The sequence below is a fragment of the Capra hircus genome, chromosome 15, assembly GCF_001704415.2.
Source record: "Capra hircus breed San Clemente chromosome 15, ASM170441v1, whole genome shotgun sequence".
In the NCBI taxonomy this organism is placed as follows: domain Eukaryota; kingdom Metazoa; phylum Chordata; class Mammalia; order Artiodactyla; family Bovidae; genus Capra; species Capra hircus.
The window spans coordinates 1,740,992-1,759,198 of NC_030822.1; the positions used below are offsets into that span (position 1 = coordinate 1,740,992).

At 42.0% G+C, this 18,207-nt stretch overlaps 3 pseudogenes; 2 read left to right on the top strand and 1 right to left on the bottom strand.

Moving 5' to 3' along the window:
* On the top strand, positions 273-1,210 carry LOC106501737 (annotated as a pseudogene).
* LOC102187971 lies at positions 6,688-7,635 on the bottom strand (annotated as a pseudogene).
* Positions 12,804-14,608, top strand: LOC102187700 (annotated as a pseudogene).

Consider the following 18,207-nt stretch of genomic DNA (forward strand, 5'->3'; position numbering starts at 1 on the left):
TGGGTGGATGGCATCACCAAGTCAATGCATGTGAGTTTGAGTAAACTCCGGGAGTTGGTGATGGACGGGGAGGCCTTGTGTGCTGAGGTCCGTGGGGTCACAAAGAGTCAGGCACGACTGAGCTGAGCTGAGCTGAGCTGAGAGTGGTATGAAGGTGTGATCCTGTCATTCAGGTGACAGGATGGGCAGTGAGTCATTCTCCACGTGTCAATAATTCATCCATTTTGCTTCCCTTGTTCTGACAGGTGAAACATCGTTCCAAAATGTCCTTCATGGAGAACAGCACTGAAGTGAATGAGTTTAGACTCTTGGGACTGACGGATGCCCCAGAGTTGCAAGTCCCCCTGTTTATAACATTCACGCTCGTATATCTCATCACTCCCACTGGAAATCTCGGGATGATCACGTAGATTCTGCTGGACTCTCGTCCCCACACCCCCTGCATTTTCTCCTCAGTAACCTCTCTCTGGTGGGTTGTGTTTGCTCTTCAGCTGTGACTCCCAAGGTGATGGCCGGGCTTCTCACAGGAGCTAAGGTCATCTCCTATGGGGGATGTGTGGCTCAGATGTTCTTCTTTGTGGCCTTTGCCAGTGTAGACTGCTTGCTCCTAGCTGCCATGGCCTGTGATCGGCATGCCGCCGTGCGTAAGCCTCTACATTACGCCAGCACTGTGACCCCCAGTGTGTGTGCTCAGATGGTCGTGGCCTGCTATGTCTGGGGATTTGCTGAGTCTGCCATCCACACTGGACTCACTTTCTGCCTCTCCTTCTGCCATTCCAATGTGGTCCATCACTTCTTCTGTGATATTCCTCCAATCCTGGCTCTTTCCTGCTCTGATATCTACGTAAATGAGATGGTGCTCTTTATTCTAGCAGCTTTCAATGTCTTTTTTGCCCTGATGGTAATTGTGAGCTCCTATCTGTTTATATTCTTTGCCATCCTGAGAATGCACTCAGCGGAGGGGCGGAAAAAAGCCTTTTCCACCTGTTCTTCTCACCTCACTGCTGTCACCATCTTCTATGGAACTGTGATCTTCATGTACTTACAGCCAAGTTCTAGTCATTCTATGGACACCGACCAGATGGCATCTGTGTTCTATACAGTGATCATCCCCATGTTGAACCCTCTCATCTATAGTCTAAGGAATAAAGAGGTTAGCAATGCTTTCAGGAGAGCCATTGAGAAGATGAAGCTTCTTTTCAGTACATAGATTTAATTAAAGAGATTATACAGTATGTATTGCTAATCAGTTAGCTACTGTTTTGTGATAAACTCCCAAGAAACTTAGTGGCTTAAAGTAGTAGTGAAAAGTGAAAGTGTTCATTGTTCAGACGTGTCCAACTCTTTGTGACTGCAAGGACTGTATCCCACCAGGCTCCTCTGTCCATGGGATTCTCCAGGCGAGAATACTGCAGTGGGTTGCCATTCCCTTCTCCAGGGGATCATCCTGACCCAGAGATCGAATCCAAGTCTCCTGTATTGCAGGCAGATTCTTTACCAGTTAAGCCACCAGGGAAGCTGAAAACAACTGTTTTCATTTCTCTTAGTTCTATGGTTGGCCGGGCGTTTATTTTTCTGCTTTCACGTGGACTCATGAGGTTGCCTATTTTCTGCGTGGTCAGCTGGGCTGAAGCTTAAAGATGTCCCTGTGCCTGGATGCTGACTCTGGCTGCTGTCTATCTCTTCTGCACATGGTCGTTGATCCTCCAGAGGCTGGAAAGCTTTTTCTCGTAATATTTTCAGGCTAACATTCTCACAGTGTGATAGCAAACCTAAAAAGCTTCTTCAAGTCCAGACTCCCAATTCACGACATTGTTTTTTGACCATGTTATACTAATCAATGCATGTCAAAAGGATGGTGAAGATCCAAATGTGAAGAAAAAGACTCTGTCTCATGAGGAAAAGAACTGCAAAGAATTTCTACTCATAATTATTTATCACAATTAGGTGAAAATTCTGTAACAAAGAGAGACAAAATATAGTGGATTTTAAAATAGAACTAGTTATTTCTCAAGTAGTGGTAGCTAATGCAGCATGGTGAAAAGGAATTATCTAGAAAACTTATGTGTCTCCGTCATCCTGGGACCAAGTTCACTCCACATTGTCTCTTTCTACCATTGCCTAGAGTCTTGAAAGTCTGTCTTCACTGTAATTATTATATCTAGAGGAAAGGAGAAATAAGTAAGCTAGAGGAAAAATAATTGCTTTCCAAGAAAGTGATGTAGATGCTGTACACATTATTACTGAATACATTCCATTGGTAAGAATTGACCATAAACTGTAGCAACATGAATGTATTTGAGTACTTTTGGCTCAGTGGTTGGGATTGCATTGAATTTGTAGGCTGCTTGAGGTAGTATAGCTGTTTAAACAATATTAAGTCTTCCAATCAATGGATATAGACTATCTTTCCTTTTTTTGTATCATCTTTAGTTTTTTTTAACAATGCTTTGTAATTTTCAGTGTACATACAAGCCTTTCAGTTCTTTGATTAAGTTTATGCTTAAGTATTTTATTCCTTTTGATGCTATTGTAAATCAGCTGAGCCTCAAATACTCCTCAATATTAGAGGCATGGGCTCTCTGCACAGTTAAAAAATGACATAAAAGTTTAAAACAAATTGCAACTCCATATCTGCAATTCTACATCTGCAGATTCAACCGATCACAGATTGTGTACTACTCTTATATATATTTAGTGAAAAATAATCAACTTATGAGCGGACCCGTTCAGTTTAAATTCATGTTGCTCAAAGATCAACTGTACAGCTATTAACTTCCTTTCCAAATTGTTCATTGTTGGTGGATTGCAGAAAGGAAGAGCTGTTTTCTGCAAAAGAGACACATAAGGAACTATTTAGAGTGATAGAACTGGTCTGTATGGTACTGGGATGATAGATACTGACTCGATGCATTTGTCAGAACAATGAGACTGTCTTCCTGATGGTTCAGACGGTAAAAGAAACTACCTGCGATGCAGGCGACCTGGGGTCAGTTCCTGGGTCAGAAAGAGCCCCTGGAGAAGGGCATGGCCACCCGGCTCCAGTACTCTTGCCTGGAGAATTCCAGGACAGAGGAGCCTGGTGGGCTACAGTCCATGGCGTTTCAAAGAGTCAGACACGACTGAACAACTAACGCTTTCGCTTTCACTTTTCCTTTCATGGAACTATCTATATCTATATAGATATAAATATCTATTTATCTCTCTATCTCTATATCTATCTATCTATCTATCTATATCTATATATATATATAATATTTATTCCAGGTTTCTCTGCTTAGAGGGCCTGTAATAAGTGATGCCCAGTAGCAATAACTATACCCAACACACCACTCAATACTAAATATCATTATCTAATAAAAGGAAGGAGAGAAGAAGAAGAGAAGGGGACGACAGAGGATGAGATGGTTGGATAGCATCACTGACTTGATGGACATGAGTTTGAGTAAACTCCGTGAGTTGGTGATGGACTGGGAGGCCTGGCATGCTGCAGTCCATGGGGTTGCAAAGAGTCAGACACGACTGAGCAACTGAACTGAACTGAATAAAAGGAAGTATGGTTCTTTGGAGAACTAGCTGATTACAGGATTGGGACAAGGATAATAACGAATAAACCTGGAATAGCTTGTAGTTCCAGAAAATAAGGAGGAACCCAAAAAACAAAAGGGTTGGGGCATATTAGAAGGAAACAGGAATAAAACTAAACATGCTGCGAATAGCCAAAGATGGGGCATCTTGAACAATGCAATGAATACCACGGCACCAAGTGTGACCAAAGTATAAAACAAATATACGTGACTCCATGCCAATACAAATAGCGAGGAAATAAATAACCCTTCCTTGTAGAAAAATTCCAAGCTATATAGTTATATTCCCTTCTACCTTTAATGTGGGCTGAACTTAATGACTTCTTTCTGGAGTACAGAGTATGAAAGGAGAAAAGTTAGCACTACATTGAAGAACCTGGCAAAAGTCTCTTGAGTAGGTGATTGAGGTTAACATCCCCCAGTGACAAGTCTTGTTGGTAAAATGTATTATCTGATAGGATGTGATACAAAGGTTACTTATCCTTTCTCAAAACTTATACATTCTGTATAACTGTGACCAGAAAATCAGCAAACATATGTTGAAAGACTTTCAACAAAACACTGGTCCAGTACTCCTTAAGGATATTAAGTTAAAGAAAAATAAGGAGACTGAGAAACTGTCACAAATCAGAGGAGAATAAAGAGATTCAGCAAATATATGCAATGCTGTGTCCTTGATTAGATCTGTGAGAGCAAAATGACATGATTGAAAGCATCAGCAATAATCTGAATAAACTATTGAAGTTTTAGATAGTAGTAACATGTCAATATTGGTTTCTTAGTTTTGACAAATATGATAAAATAAGGTCCATCTGGTCAAGGCTATGGTTTTTCCAGTGGTCATGTATGGATGTGAGAGCTGGACTGTGAAGAAGGCTGAGCACCGAAGAATTGATGCTTTTGAACTGTGGTGTTGGAGAAGACTCTTGAGAGCCCCTTGGACTGAAAGGAGATCCAAACAGTCCATTCTGAAGGAGATCAGCCCTGAGTGGTCTTTGGAAGGAATGATGCTAAAGCTAAAATCCGGTACTTTGTCCACCTCATGCGAAGAGTTGACTCATTGGGATGCTGGGAGGGATTGGGGGCGGAAGGAGAAGAGGACGACAGAGGATGCGATGACTGGATGGCATCACCAACTCAATGGATGTGAGTCTGAGTGAACTGCGGGAGTTGGTAATGGACAGGGAGGCATGGAGTGCTGCAATTCATGGGATCGCAAAGAATCGTACACGACTGAGCGACTGAACTGAACTGAACTGAAGATGTTAAAAACAGAGGAAACTGGGTGAGAATTATGTAAGTCTTGTCTGTTTAGAATGATTCAAGTTAAATGAATAATTATTTATTAAGAAAATTTGCAAATTGTATCAAGTAGGAAACTTCTCATAGTCTCATAGTTTGCCTTTTTGATTTACTAAATAAAATTCATTTCATGTGTTATTTTCCCCCTTAATGAAAAATTACTAATGAAAAATTTATATGGTTTTATATTAATCATTCAATACTGTTGGCTTCCAAAAAACTAATTTGTCCAAAAGTACAAATAGTGAGTGAGAATATAGAAAAAAAAAGCTGTATCTCCTGAAATGCCCTAAAATTATTATCTGAAGAATTCTCTAAAGAGTAGTGAACTATAATTATCAATGATTCAGATATATTGACTTCTGGGCACCAAACTGAATTCTTTAAACAAACGTTTATTGAACTATTAGTATGAATCAGATCATTATTCATGTGTTGTGCATGAAGTTGTTCATAAAGAAGACAAAGTCACTCCTCTGGTGTAGTGTGTGTTTTGGGGAGAAAGGTAAATGAATGGATAAAGAAGGAAATAAGGTTCTTTCCTGGTGGTGCAGTGGCTAAAACTCCATGCTCCGATTGCAGGGGCCTGGGTCCTAACTCTGTTCCGGGAACTATTAACAGATCCTATGTGCCACCGTGAGGATCTCACATGCCACAGCTAAGACCTGGCACAGTCAAATCATTGATTGTAAAAAGCCTTAAGACAAGAAATAAATAGGATTTGGGCATTGACCAGAGCAAAGGAAAATAAAGCAAGGAACGGAAGAAGGGAACAGCGTTCAGGGGCGAGGGGAGCCATGATGCGGCAACAGTGAAGCAAGCCTGAAGGAGGAGTGGGAGCCTTCGGTCTTCAGAAGCAGTGAGTGCAAACACCCTGGGGAAGAAGCACCCCGAGATTGTCCAGGAACAGCAAGGAATGCGGTGTGAAAGGAGTGGGGTGAGTGCCTAGACGAGGTAAGGCGCCACGAGGCTCATCTAAAACCAGAGGATTTATGAGTGAGTGGCTTTGGCCATTTTATAGTATTTCCAGGGAGGAAAATGGATGACATGATTATTAGTGCATTTTTTTTCAAAATGTAAGAGACAGTGGTCATATACAGGACAACTGGAAAGTTCCGTTATTATTGACTGATCACCTTTTCTTGTCCTGTGGGCTTCTTGTTTCTCAAGATCATCCTGTGACCCTACTCTTTCTATCAGATGACACACTAAAGACAGAGATATTGATTTCTGTAAAATGTTATACAAATGTGGTGCTGAATAAATCATCCAATAAAATCATATATTTTTATTAAAAACCCTTGTCACAACTTTCTTCATTCTGGACTCTTTAAACAGTTTCTCACCTAGATAAATAATGTCAGACATGAACATATATTGATTATTTTAAATTTTTATTTAAAAGCTAGCCATACTCCAACTCCTTTAACAAATCTCTCACTCCTGTGCGTATGTGCACGGACGAGATTCTCACATATGCTTCTGCTAGTGGGTCTCTGCGTGCCGTGTTTCATATATGCTAGCATTGCCACATGATAAGGATAATATCAACATGCGAATAAATCAAATATAATTAACAAAATTCACTACAAGCAGGATTTTAGTATTCTTAAGGTCCCTTCTGGCCATCCTCAATCAACTATCACATATTTGAACATAATTTTTTTTGTTTTTCTAGATGATAGATTTTCGAAGAAGGAATGGTATTACCTCAGTAATTTAGGTGCAATATGAGCCTTAAAATGTGAATTACTGCATGATGAAGGTCCGAGGGGAATGAAACTAAGTCATTTGGATCCTACAACTTTAAAAGGTGAAGCTTAGAAAATTTTGCCTTCATAACCAACTTCTTGAAAGCATTTTTGACCTCCTTGTTCCTCAAACTATAGATCAAGGGGTTGAGCATGGGGATGACCATGGCATAGAACACAGACGGAATTTTGTCTGTGTCCATGGAATGACTGGAGCTGGGCTGGGAGTATGTAAAGATGCCTGGCCCACAGAAGATGGAGACTGTGGTGAGGTGAGACGCGCAGGTGGATAAAGCCTTCTGATATGCCTCAGCCGAGTGCATCTTCAAGATGGTGGTAAATATGAACAGGTAGGAAATCAAGATAACCAGGAGGGCAAACATAATGCTGAAACTTGCCACCACATGGAGAATCAGCTCACTGATGCATTTATCAGAGCAGGAGAGAGCCATGACTGCTGGAACATCGCAGAAAAAGTGGTGGAGCAGATTGGGCCTACAGAAGCAAAGCCGGAAAATGTTTCCTGTGTGGACAGAGGCATTCAGGAAACCACAGAAGTAGGGATCCACAGCCATACAAGTACACACACTTGCTGTCATGGTGTTATAACATAGGGGGTTGCACACTGCTGCGTAGCGGTCCTAGGCCATTGAGGCCGACAGGTGACTTTCCACAGCGGCAAATGCTGCAGAAAAGGACCTCTGAGCAGGGCGTGCATGGTAGGAGATGACCTGGGCTCCTACCAGGAGCCCAGCCATCACCTTGGGCGTGACGGCTGTGGAGTGGCAGAAGTCCACCAGAGACAGATTTGTAAGGGAAAAGTCCATGGCAATGTGGAGACGAGAGTCCAAGAGAATCAGCAGGATCAGTCCCAGAGTTCCAACCACGTTGACAAGATAAATGAGCGTGAATATTATAAACAGGGGGACCTGCAGTCCTGGGGCACTGGTGAGTCCCAGCAGGGTGAATTCAGTCACTTCTGTATTATTTTCCATGGATGCAGTTTTTGAATCAAAGGAGGTCCTATGGCGAAGAAAAAGAAAGGAACACAGTGATAAACAATTGGGGGATTGAAAGTGAAATTAATTCAGTACTGTGGGCGCATATGTGTGTATATACGTGTGTGTGTATATACACATATACAAATATTTCGTTAATGGGATAATTTGGACTTCAAGATTCTCCACATCTGAGGTACAAACTAAACAAAATTTAAGCCACAAAGTATTTGTAGAGTTTCACACTGTTGAAGCTGAGGAATCTTCATGGATCATTTTCCAACTTTTAAATTCTGTAAGTTCTTGAACTGAGATGTAGAAAATATTATTTCCTGATTAAGATGAACCATCTTAAATAAATATATCTGTTAATTCAGTTTTTCTCAGCCTAGTAAACACTTAGGTCTAAATTGCTCAAGTGCCCCAAACTGCTCTGGACACTGGACACGTATTTTCTTTTATTTCTCTCAACAACCTCATGAGATTGATTGTTATCCCCATTTAACTCATGAAGCACAGAGGCCAAGTATTGTATTTAAGTTTATAAAATTATGACTGCCAGAACAATGTTTGTACCCAGCTTCTGGGGTGGCTCAGACGGTAAGGAATCTGCCTGCAATGCAGGAGACCTGGGTTCAATACCTCGGTCGGGAAGATCCCCTGGAGAAGAGAATGGCTACCCACTCCAGTGCTCTTGCCTGGAGAATCCCATGGACAGAGGAGCCTGGAGGGCTACAGTCCATGGGGTCGCAAAGAGTCGGACACAACCGAGGGACTTTCACTCTCAGAGTGATTACACTGCCAGTGTAAGTCCACTGTCTTAACTGAGCTTAAAATCAAGTTGAACTTAATTCAGTTTGCAATTACTCCATGTCTCCAGTGTTCTAAACCCAGCCTTTGGAGTTTTACAGTGAAGGAACTGAGAGACACTTGCCCAGTGCCGTGGTGGGATAACTGGGGTGGGAGGGGCTGTACAACCTGCAGAGACAATTCAGCGAGGAGGGTGCAGCATCCAGCAAGAAGCCTGGGCTCGAGATGCTGTGCACACAGCCTGCCACCCACTACCTGGGAATCACTGAGCCTGACCTAATTCCCTTGAACCTATCTTTTTCATTTGCAAAGTGACAATGATAATATGACTAAAAAAGTGTTAGTTGCTCAGTCATCCGACTCTTTGCAACCCATGGACTGCAGCCCGCCAGACTCTTCTGTCCATGGGATTCTCCAGGCAAGAATACTGAAGTGGGTTGCCATGCCCTCTTCCAGGGGATCTTCCCAACCCAGGGATTGAACCTAGGTCTCCTGTATTGCAGGTAGATTCTTTACCAGCTGAGCCACCAAGGAAGTCCCTGCTTAATGAGACTGAACAAGGTATGATTATGAGAATTAAAGGAGATAAAACATATTAAAATCAATGAGTAGAATGCTGGGTATTGAGTACAGTCTGATCACATCAGATGTAATGTTAGTATTAAATGAGCTGGTCACCTCCGTGATTGAGAAGCGTGGGTGGTGCGGTACACGGTTCAGGCGTGGGTGAGCTCTGTAGTGCTGCGGCCTCTCTCTCCCCGTTGGTCCACTGATGTTTCCCTGTGTCCTCCAGGGTTTCCCAGGCTGTCCCTCCACAGCTGTACAGAGTGGCTCCTCTGGTCATTCCGTGCGAGTGATTCTCTTGCTCAGGTTCCGCCTTTAAAATCCATGTTTTAGCTTGGGTTGAAAGGGTCTCTTTTTTGTTTTTATTTTGGCCAGTCCATGTGGCTTGTGGGATCTTAGTTCTCCAACCAGGGATTAACCCAGGCCTACGGCAGTGGCAGCCTGGAGTCCTAACCACTGACTGCCAGGGAACTCCCAGAACCTCTTTTTAGAAACTCATCCTCTCTCTTATTACTATCCTCTCATGGTTGGACCACAGAGGTCAAGGGCTGAAAATTTCCTAGTTTGTTGGCAGTCTTCAGCCTGGCTATGGGTCTGGTTTGGTGGTGAGCCTTATGTTTGAAATTTTTATATGAACACGTTCTTGTGTAGGAAGAGTGCCTTAAATATTTCTTACTTGAATTTAATCCTTTAGCAGGCCATCTGTTATTCTTCTCTACCGTTGTACTTCTAATTGTCAGATATATATTTAATTTATTTATTCATGTGTTTATATGTATATATACAGATACACATCTTTTTTCATTTAATCCTCAGTCATGTTGTAAGGTAGGTATTCTTATTCCTATTTTACCATTAAGAGACCTGAGGATTTGGGAATTACATGAAGCTCTACATTTACATAGTTAGTATGAGGAAAGTTAAAGATTCAAAACTCAAACTCAGTGTGATCAAATCAAGAACCTTATTTTTTAGCCCCCTCTCTATTGGCCTTTATAAAAGTGCTAGTAATAATGATGAGGATGAGGTTATTGGGGAAAGATTACAATGGACTATTGATCTTGCTAATTCAATTATAACACTTCTGTGCTCTAAAGAAGAATTATTTTACTCTGTTCTGGTGTTTTAGTGTTTTTTATTTAAGTTTCTTTTTAGCTTCCAATAAAAGGACAAGAAATAGTAAATAAAATGAAGTAAGACTTACAGTATCACTTACATTTTTTTTTTGCTAATTTTTTTTTAGGAAGGCAGTATGATGATATTCCTTGTGTCACTAAATTTCCTATTGATGGAAGTTTTGACATTTAAACTCCAGTCTCAACTTACTGTTTTAGGGAAGAAAATTGTCAAAATATCTATTTCTGTGCTCAAATAGTTCATAGTAGCTAAAATTGACCCACAGATTTTTGCATGAATTACACTCACTAAAAATTTATATGAAACATAAAGTCTTACCTTACTGCTGGAAAAGACAGTCCCGTACAGTGAATCTAGAATTAGCATTTAACCATGGAATAATGCATGTATATAGGTAGAGATTGGTGTTCTCTGTCAGGCACTGGTCAAAATGTTCTAAGACCTCTAAGTTAAGCAAAGATGGAGGAAAGAACCCAACACAGAGTTAGAAACCTGGGAGAAAGTCCTGAATACTTCACTGATTCTTACTTTGCTCTTGGCAGAGTCACTTGTCTTATGCTTATTTGGAAAATGAAATAATAAAATTACCTCTTCCATATATTTCACAGAATTGGGCCTAGGATTAGCAAATGAAGGAAGTGCTATAAAATGCTTTGCTGAAGTGCTATCATTTTAAAGTCAATCAATATATATTTTAAAAAATTATTTTCTTTTAAATTGGAGGATCATTGCTTTACAATGTTGTGTTAGTTTCTGCCTTACATCAGCATGAACCAGCCTCAGGAACACATACGTCCCCTCCCCCTTAAACCTCCCTCCCACCCCCCACCTCCCACCACCCACCCCATCCCACCCCCACCTCCCACCACCCACCCCATCCCACCCTCTAGGTTGACACAGAGCACCAGGACGTTTTCTCTGGCCATGATTGCAGCATCACAGCAAATCCTCAGGTTGGGGGTTTCAAGGGGAGAATCCCTGCATGTACTTACAACTGCCAACAATCAGAGGAATAGATGGCAGCCAAGGGATCTCAGCTAAAATGATGTCATACTGAGTCACATGGGGATTTCAGAGACTAGCTCATGGGAATCAGGAAGGAGTTACAGATACGTGGAGCTCTTCGGGGATATTCCCCACGAGGGCATCTATAGCTCTCATCTCTTTCTTAGGGAAGAAAGAATTGAATTACCTGCGTGATCTAGCTGGATATGTTGATGGTACACACAGTATCATATTGCTTGTTATTTCTTCTTCTTTCTCCATTTTCTAATTAAAATAAATGTGCGCTCAGTTGCTCAGTCATGTCCAGCTCTTTGCGATTCCATTCAATGTAGCCCCACAGGCTCCTCTGTCCATGGGATTTCCCAGGCAAGAATACTGGGGAGGGTTGCCATTCCCTTCTCCAGGGGACCATCTGGACCCAGGGATTGAACCCATGCTCCTGTGTCTTCTGCACTGGCAGGCCAATTCTTTACCACTAGCAACAACAAACACTCAATAGCCATAGCTTTTGTGGTTTGCTAAGTCACTTCAGTCGTACCCAACTCTTTGCCTCCCCCATTAACTGTAGCCGACCAGGCTCCTCTGTCTGTGGGATTCTCCAGGCAAGAATACTGGAGTGGGTAACCATTCCCTTTTCCAGGGGATCTTCGCAACCCAGGGATCAAACCCAGGTCTTCTGCATTGCAGGTGGATTCTTTACCACCTGAGCCACCAGGGAAGCCCCAAACTCATAGCATTTAGTATGTGATTCTAACTGATCAAAGTAGAATCTCATAGGTCAATTTAGAATTGGTCAACCTCACCCACATCTTGAGACCCTACATGTCACCATCCACATTTCCTAAACCAAGATGGAGACTGCCATTTTATCTTAATGAGAACACATGTAGTAAATCACTAGGATTATGGTGAACACCCATTTGTGCTTTTTAAAAAATGTATTCTCTCATTTAACCATTATAATAATCCAATTTTAGATGTCCTATTAAACTTTTCATTTTCTATACAGAGAAAGAAAGGCTCTAAGAAGTTATTTTATGAATAATGTCTCCCAAATAGTAAACGGTGGGGCTGCTTTTTTAATATATATGTACCTTTTTCCAGAGTCCAAGCTCTGCCTTTGATTCAAAGCTTCACTCTGTTACTTGTAAAGGTCCACAAAACACTTACTCTTTTGTATGACTGTTAAGAAGATCAAGTAGTTTTTAACATCAACCCCATGGACTGTAGCCCTCCAGGCTCCTCTGTCCACAGGATTCTTCAGGCAAGAATACTGGAGTGGATGGCCATTTCTTTCTCCAGGGGATCTTCCTGCCCTAGGGATTGACCCCAGGTCTCCTGCATTATAGGCACATTCTTTCCTGTCTGAGCCACTAGGGAAGCCCAACACGTTAGATGTAAATGTGTACTGAGGATGAGCGTTATATAAATGTAAACTGTTAGCAGATTCAAGTCACTGGACTTGGGAGATGAGTTTGTGGATGTAAATGTGTACTGAGGATGAGCGCTATATAAATGTAAACTGTTAGCAGATTCAAGTCATCGGACTTGGGAGAAGAGTTTATGGTAAATATGTGATCCTAGACAAATTACAACCTCTTTCTGCACCTTAGTTTGTTCATCTGCACAAGCAGGAAGTTGTGCAATGCATGTACCCTGTATGGACCTTGCAGCTTCAACAGGATGTAACTATCAGCTCAGTTCAGTTCAGTCGCTCAGTCATGGCTGACTCTTTGTGACCCCACAGACGGTAGCACGCCTGGCCTCTCGGTCCATCACCAACTCCCGGAACTTATTCAAACTCATGTCCATGGAGTCAGTGATGTCAGCCAACAGTCTCATCCTCTGTCATTCCCTTCTCCCCACCGCCTTCAATCTTGCCCAGCATCAGGGTTTTTTCAAATGAGTCAGTTCTTCGCATCAGGTGGCCAAGGTATTGGAGTTTCAGCTTCAGCATCAGTCCTCCCAACGAATATTCAGGACTGATTTCCTTTAGGATTGACTTGTTGGATCTCCTTGCTGTCCAAGGGCCTCTCAAGAGTGTTCTCCAACACCATGGTTCAAAAGCATCAATTCTTCAGCACTCAGCTTTCTTTATAATCCAACTCTCACATCTATACATGACTACTGGAACCACAGCTTTGACTAGACAAACCTTTGTTGGCAAAGTAATGTCTCTACTTTTTAATATGCTGTCTATGTTGGTCGTAACTTTTCTTCCAAGGAGCAAGCATGTTCTAATTTCATGGCCGCAGTCACCATCTGCAGTGACTTTGGAACCCAAAAACATAAAGTATGCAGCTATAAGATAAATCATACCTGTAAGATATTTACTAGCTTTTTTTTTGTTTCAAAGCTAAGCTCTAGATGAAAGAATTGTGAAGAATAATTTATTGCCATCATAAAGTGACAAAATAACCGGGTGTTTCTATAATCCCAGCGCAAACTCTTTGCTGTCTACCAGATGTTCCTTGCTTTCTCATTACCACAGAGAATTTAGGAAATTCCCACGAAGAATGGTGCAGAGGGGACAGATTTCATCTTGGTGGGTCTCACCAATGCTCCAGAACTTCAGATCCCCCTCTTTATTGTTTTCACCCTCATTTACCTCATCAGTGTTTTTGGAAACCTGGGGATGATCACACTGATCCTGTTGGACTCCCGTCTCCACACCCCAATGTACTTTTTCATCATTAACCTCTCTTTGGTGGACTTTGGGTACTCCTCAGCTACCACACCGAAAGTGATGGCTGGGTTTCTTAGAGCAGACAAGGTCATCTCATACAATGCCTGTGCTACTCAGATATTCTTTTTCGCAGCCTTTGCCAGTGTGGAAAATTTCCTCTTAGCTGCAATGGCCTATGATCGCCACGCCACAGTGTGTGAACCCCTACGTTACACCATCACCATGAAGACGAGTGTGTGTGCCTGTCTGGCCGTAGGCTCCTACATCTGTGGATTCGTGAATGCCTCCATCCATGTTGGGGGCACATTCAGTCTTTCTCTGTGTAAGTCCAAGGTGGTCCATCACTTTTTCTGTGATATTCCAGCTGTCACGGCTCTCTCTTGCTCTGATAAACATATTAGAGAGGTGGTTCTCATTTTAATTTCAAGCTTTAATGTCTTCTTTGCTCTTCTGGTAATATTTATTTCCTACCTTCTCATATTTATCACCGTCTTGAAGATGCACTCGGCTAAGGGATACCAAAAAGCCTTGTCCACCTGAGCTAGCCAACTCTCGGCAGTCAGCGTCTTCTATGGGACCATCATCTTCATGTACTTACAACCCAGCACCAACCATTCCATGGACACAGACAAAGTGGCCTCTGTGTTCTATGCTATGGTCATCCCCATGCTGAACCCTATAGTCTACAGCCTGAGAAACAAAGAGGTGAAAAGTGCATTCAAGAAGGTTTGGGGCAAGGCAAAATTCTCTCTAGGATTTGCATTTTAATGCTGTATTATGCAAAATAATGTAGTTTCATTTGTCTCAGTTCATTCTATTCTCTCTTTTTAGCCATACAATGCATTTAATTCCTAAAGATATAGTCTTACCACTTCAAAAATATGTTGTTTGGGGGTAATAAAATATGTCTGGAAATGTAATACTTGAAATAGTATAGCTCAGGGAAAGAACAAGATGTTTTGGGTCTTGCTTCTCAAAAACCTTAGTCATGGATTTGATTTATTCACTTGTTACACAGGCTTTTTCTCTACCACATGTCAGTGCAAATGTACACGTAAATCAGCGAGACAAGCAAGGCTTTGATCAGAAGCACATACATGTGCTCTATGTGGGTGCATATGTGTGACAGCAGTGTAAATGTCAGTGATAAAGTATAGGTGGTTTTTAATAGAATAACAGGATAACTTTTGGGTATCAGAATGTAACCTTATGTTTAATTAATTTATTTAGCTGAATATCTCTTCTAAGTGTCTTAATTAGAGAAATATTTTGTAACTCTAAATGAAAGTATGTGCCTTATGGCATACATTATTGCTGCTGCTGCTGCTGCTGCTGCTGCTGCTAAGTCCCTTCAGTTGTGTCCGACTCTGTGGACCCCATTGACAGCAGCCCACCAGGCTCCTCCATCCCTGGGATTCTCCAGGCAAGAAAACTGGAGTGGGTTGCCGTCTCCTTCTCCAACACGTTATTGAAAGACATAAATATCACATTCAAATGGAGCTATATTTCTGTCTTGGCTGAGTCATTTTGAAGAATCAAAAACCAAACATTTGGTTTTATGAAAGGATGAAGACACTAGAAGAAAAATGGAGGGAAATAAAGCATGTTCAGTTCTTCACAGAGGACCACACATTGTCACAATGTTTAAAAATGCCCTGAGGGTTGTTGTTCAGTAGCAAAGACGTGTCTGACTCTTTGTGACCCCATAGACTGTAGCATGCCAGGTAGCCTACTAGGCTCCTCTGCCCACGGGATTTCCCAGGCAAAAATACTGGAGTGGGTTGTCACTTCCTTCTCCAGGGGATCTTTCCAACTCAGGGATCAAGCCCGTGTCTCCTGCATTGGCAGGTGAATTCTTTACCACTGAGCCACCAGCAAAGCCCAGTCAGTACGTTTCTCTGCCTGCAAATGCTGTGAAATGGTTAATGTCCATTCCTGGCTGAATTAGGCCATCTCTCGTCACTCCCGATGTCTGCTTCCCCACTCCATTCATCTGTGATCCTCTTGCTGTCTCCTGACCAGTCTACACATGCTTCTGTTTCACTGCTTTTGTACCTGAGGTTCCTTCTGTGGAATCTCTGCTTACTTCACTCAGGGTGTCTTTAAGTGTTATCCTAACATGGAGAGCTTCCCTGATCATTGTTAAAAATAGTCACTCTCTCCTCCCCACATACACATACTCCTCATCCTGTTGAAGGAGGAAACGGAACAGGCTGTATCTTGAAAGCAGGACTCCATGTTGGATTGGACTGTGGACTTTGAGCTCTATGCCCAGTATCTATGGAAATGGCATATCAACTGGAAAATCAGGCCCCTGAAGGAAGAGCCCAGGGCTTGTACCTAGACTCTTCCTGGCCTAAAAGAATACCCTAATTATCTGTGTAACCGAATAGAATCATACATTCTCTTATGCTTATTGGGGTATGACCACAGCCCTATTGATAAATGTCCACTGTTAACTACCTAGGCTTAAGGCATACGAATCATGGGTTAACTTTGATTGTCAGGGAATTGGGGGAGGTGGGTTTGGGCACGCAGGTAGGGTATATAAGGTTTTCACAAAAACTGGTCGGGGTCCTTGGCTAAGAGGAGACTGCCTTGGGCCCGCCGGTATAATGAACTGCACTCCACTATCTGCGTCGTCTTTCTGCACGAGTTTGTTTCTGAGAATGCTTGGCTACAACAATGCCTTGTACAATGGCAAGTAAGCACCAAATGAATTCTATTTGGTAAATTAAAAAAAAAAATACATTAATAACATTATATAAATGTTTACTCAGTTAATTTGGAAAATTACTTCATACATACTGATTATACTTCTAACTGAAATGCTTCATAATATTCACATAAAAATACCTGTCAGTAATAAACATAAGATACATTCTATATCATTATGCATTTAATTTGATCCTCAGGGAACTCGATTCTATACTAAGACTTCAAAGGGAACATGCACCAGTGGCTCCTTTTCCTGTCTCCATCTGATTGCAGACTTCACCATCTCAGCATTGGTAAGATCCTACTGGAATGTGTGAAGACGATCATGCTGCTACGTGTAGGCAGTGAAGTATATCATAAGATTCACATCTGTCTTTATTATGATGTTTCTCTGTTGAAACTTAATTAGTTAATGTTAGAGCCATTTTTGAGTTATAGTCAGTTTTCAAAGATCATGTAGAATGTTCCCATGTGAACTTGTGTAGGCTGGGAACCGTGCAGCTGTGGTTATGTTAAGGGTTTAAGACTGAGCAACAGTCCTGGATTATACATGTGGGCCCTAAAGGAAATCACCTGCATCCCTGTAAGAAGAAGTCAGAGAGATTGGCTCACAGAGGAGGGGAAGGCGGTGTAGCTATGGAGACAGAGACTGGAGTGGTGCAATTACCAGAAGTGGAAAAAGCAATAATGGATCCGATCCTACAGCCTCCGAAGGGATCACCGCTAATCTGGCATGGTGAAACTGACTTTGGATGCCTAGCTTTTGGAACCGTGAGAGAATTACTTTCTGTTCTTTTAAGCTGCCAAGTTTTTAAGTATTGATTCTGGTTTGGGGGAAGAGGGAAAACAAGAGCATTATGCCGAGAGCATTCTGTAGTGCCACGAAGTAAAGAAATGCTCAAAGAACAGAAGGCTCGTGCTATGTCAGGGAGACAAAGGATCCAGTGGAAAATCGTTCACATGGTGAAAACGGGAATAACTAGAGCAAAAAAATAACCTGGGGTTGGATTACAACCCAAGGCATAAATGTATGAGAACACGCTAACAAAAATACATAACTAAGTAGTTAATACATCGGGAAGAGACAAATCTCACTAACAGAGCTCTTGTTAGAACATTGCCCCCTCTAGGAGGTGGAGCTTAGTTCCACAACACCTGGAGTTCAGTAAGCTCGACTTAGTGACTTATTTCAAAGAATATAATATAGTCACAACCTGAAAGTAAAGAGCTATTTTATTTGGTGGGAATGTTTAGGACTCCGAGCCAGGGAGACAGCATCTCCGTAGCTCTGAGAAAACTGCTCCAAGGAAGCAGGAGAGGAAGTCAGGCTATATACAAGTTTGCAACAAAGGGAGCAGGCAGTCTGAACGTGTCAAGTTAAGGAATTCAGCATTCTATGTACAGGAGATGCAAGCCTCTGGGCTCTGCGAATTCTTTCCTTTCATGTGCACCTCCGCTATCTGGGGCCAATCCTGTTTCCTGGCTCACCCTAAGGGATGGTGGATGTGCAGTAGGTTGCTTCTTGCCTTCCCCAGCTCCTAAGCAATTGCCCTGGAGGGTGGAGGCATCTGAGGGATCCCAGCTTGGGGAGCCCTCATTCATGTTTGGAGGCCAGAAATCGCTGATGGCTGTGACATTTCTTGCTTATT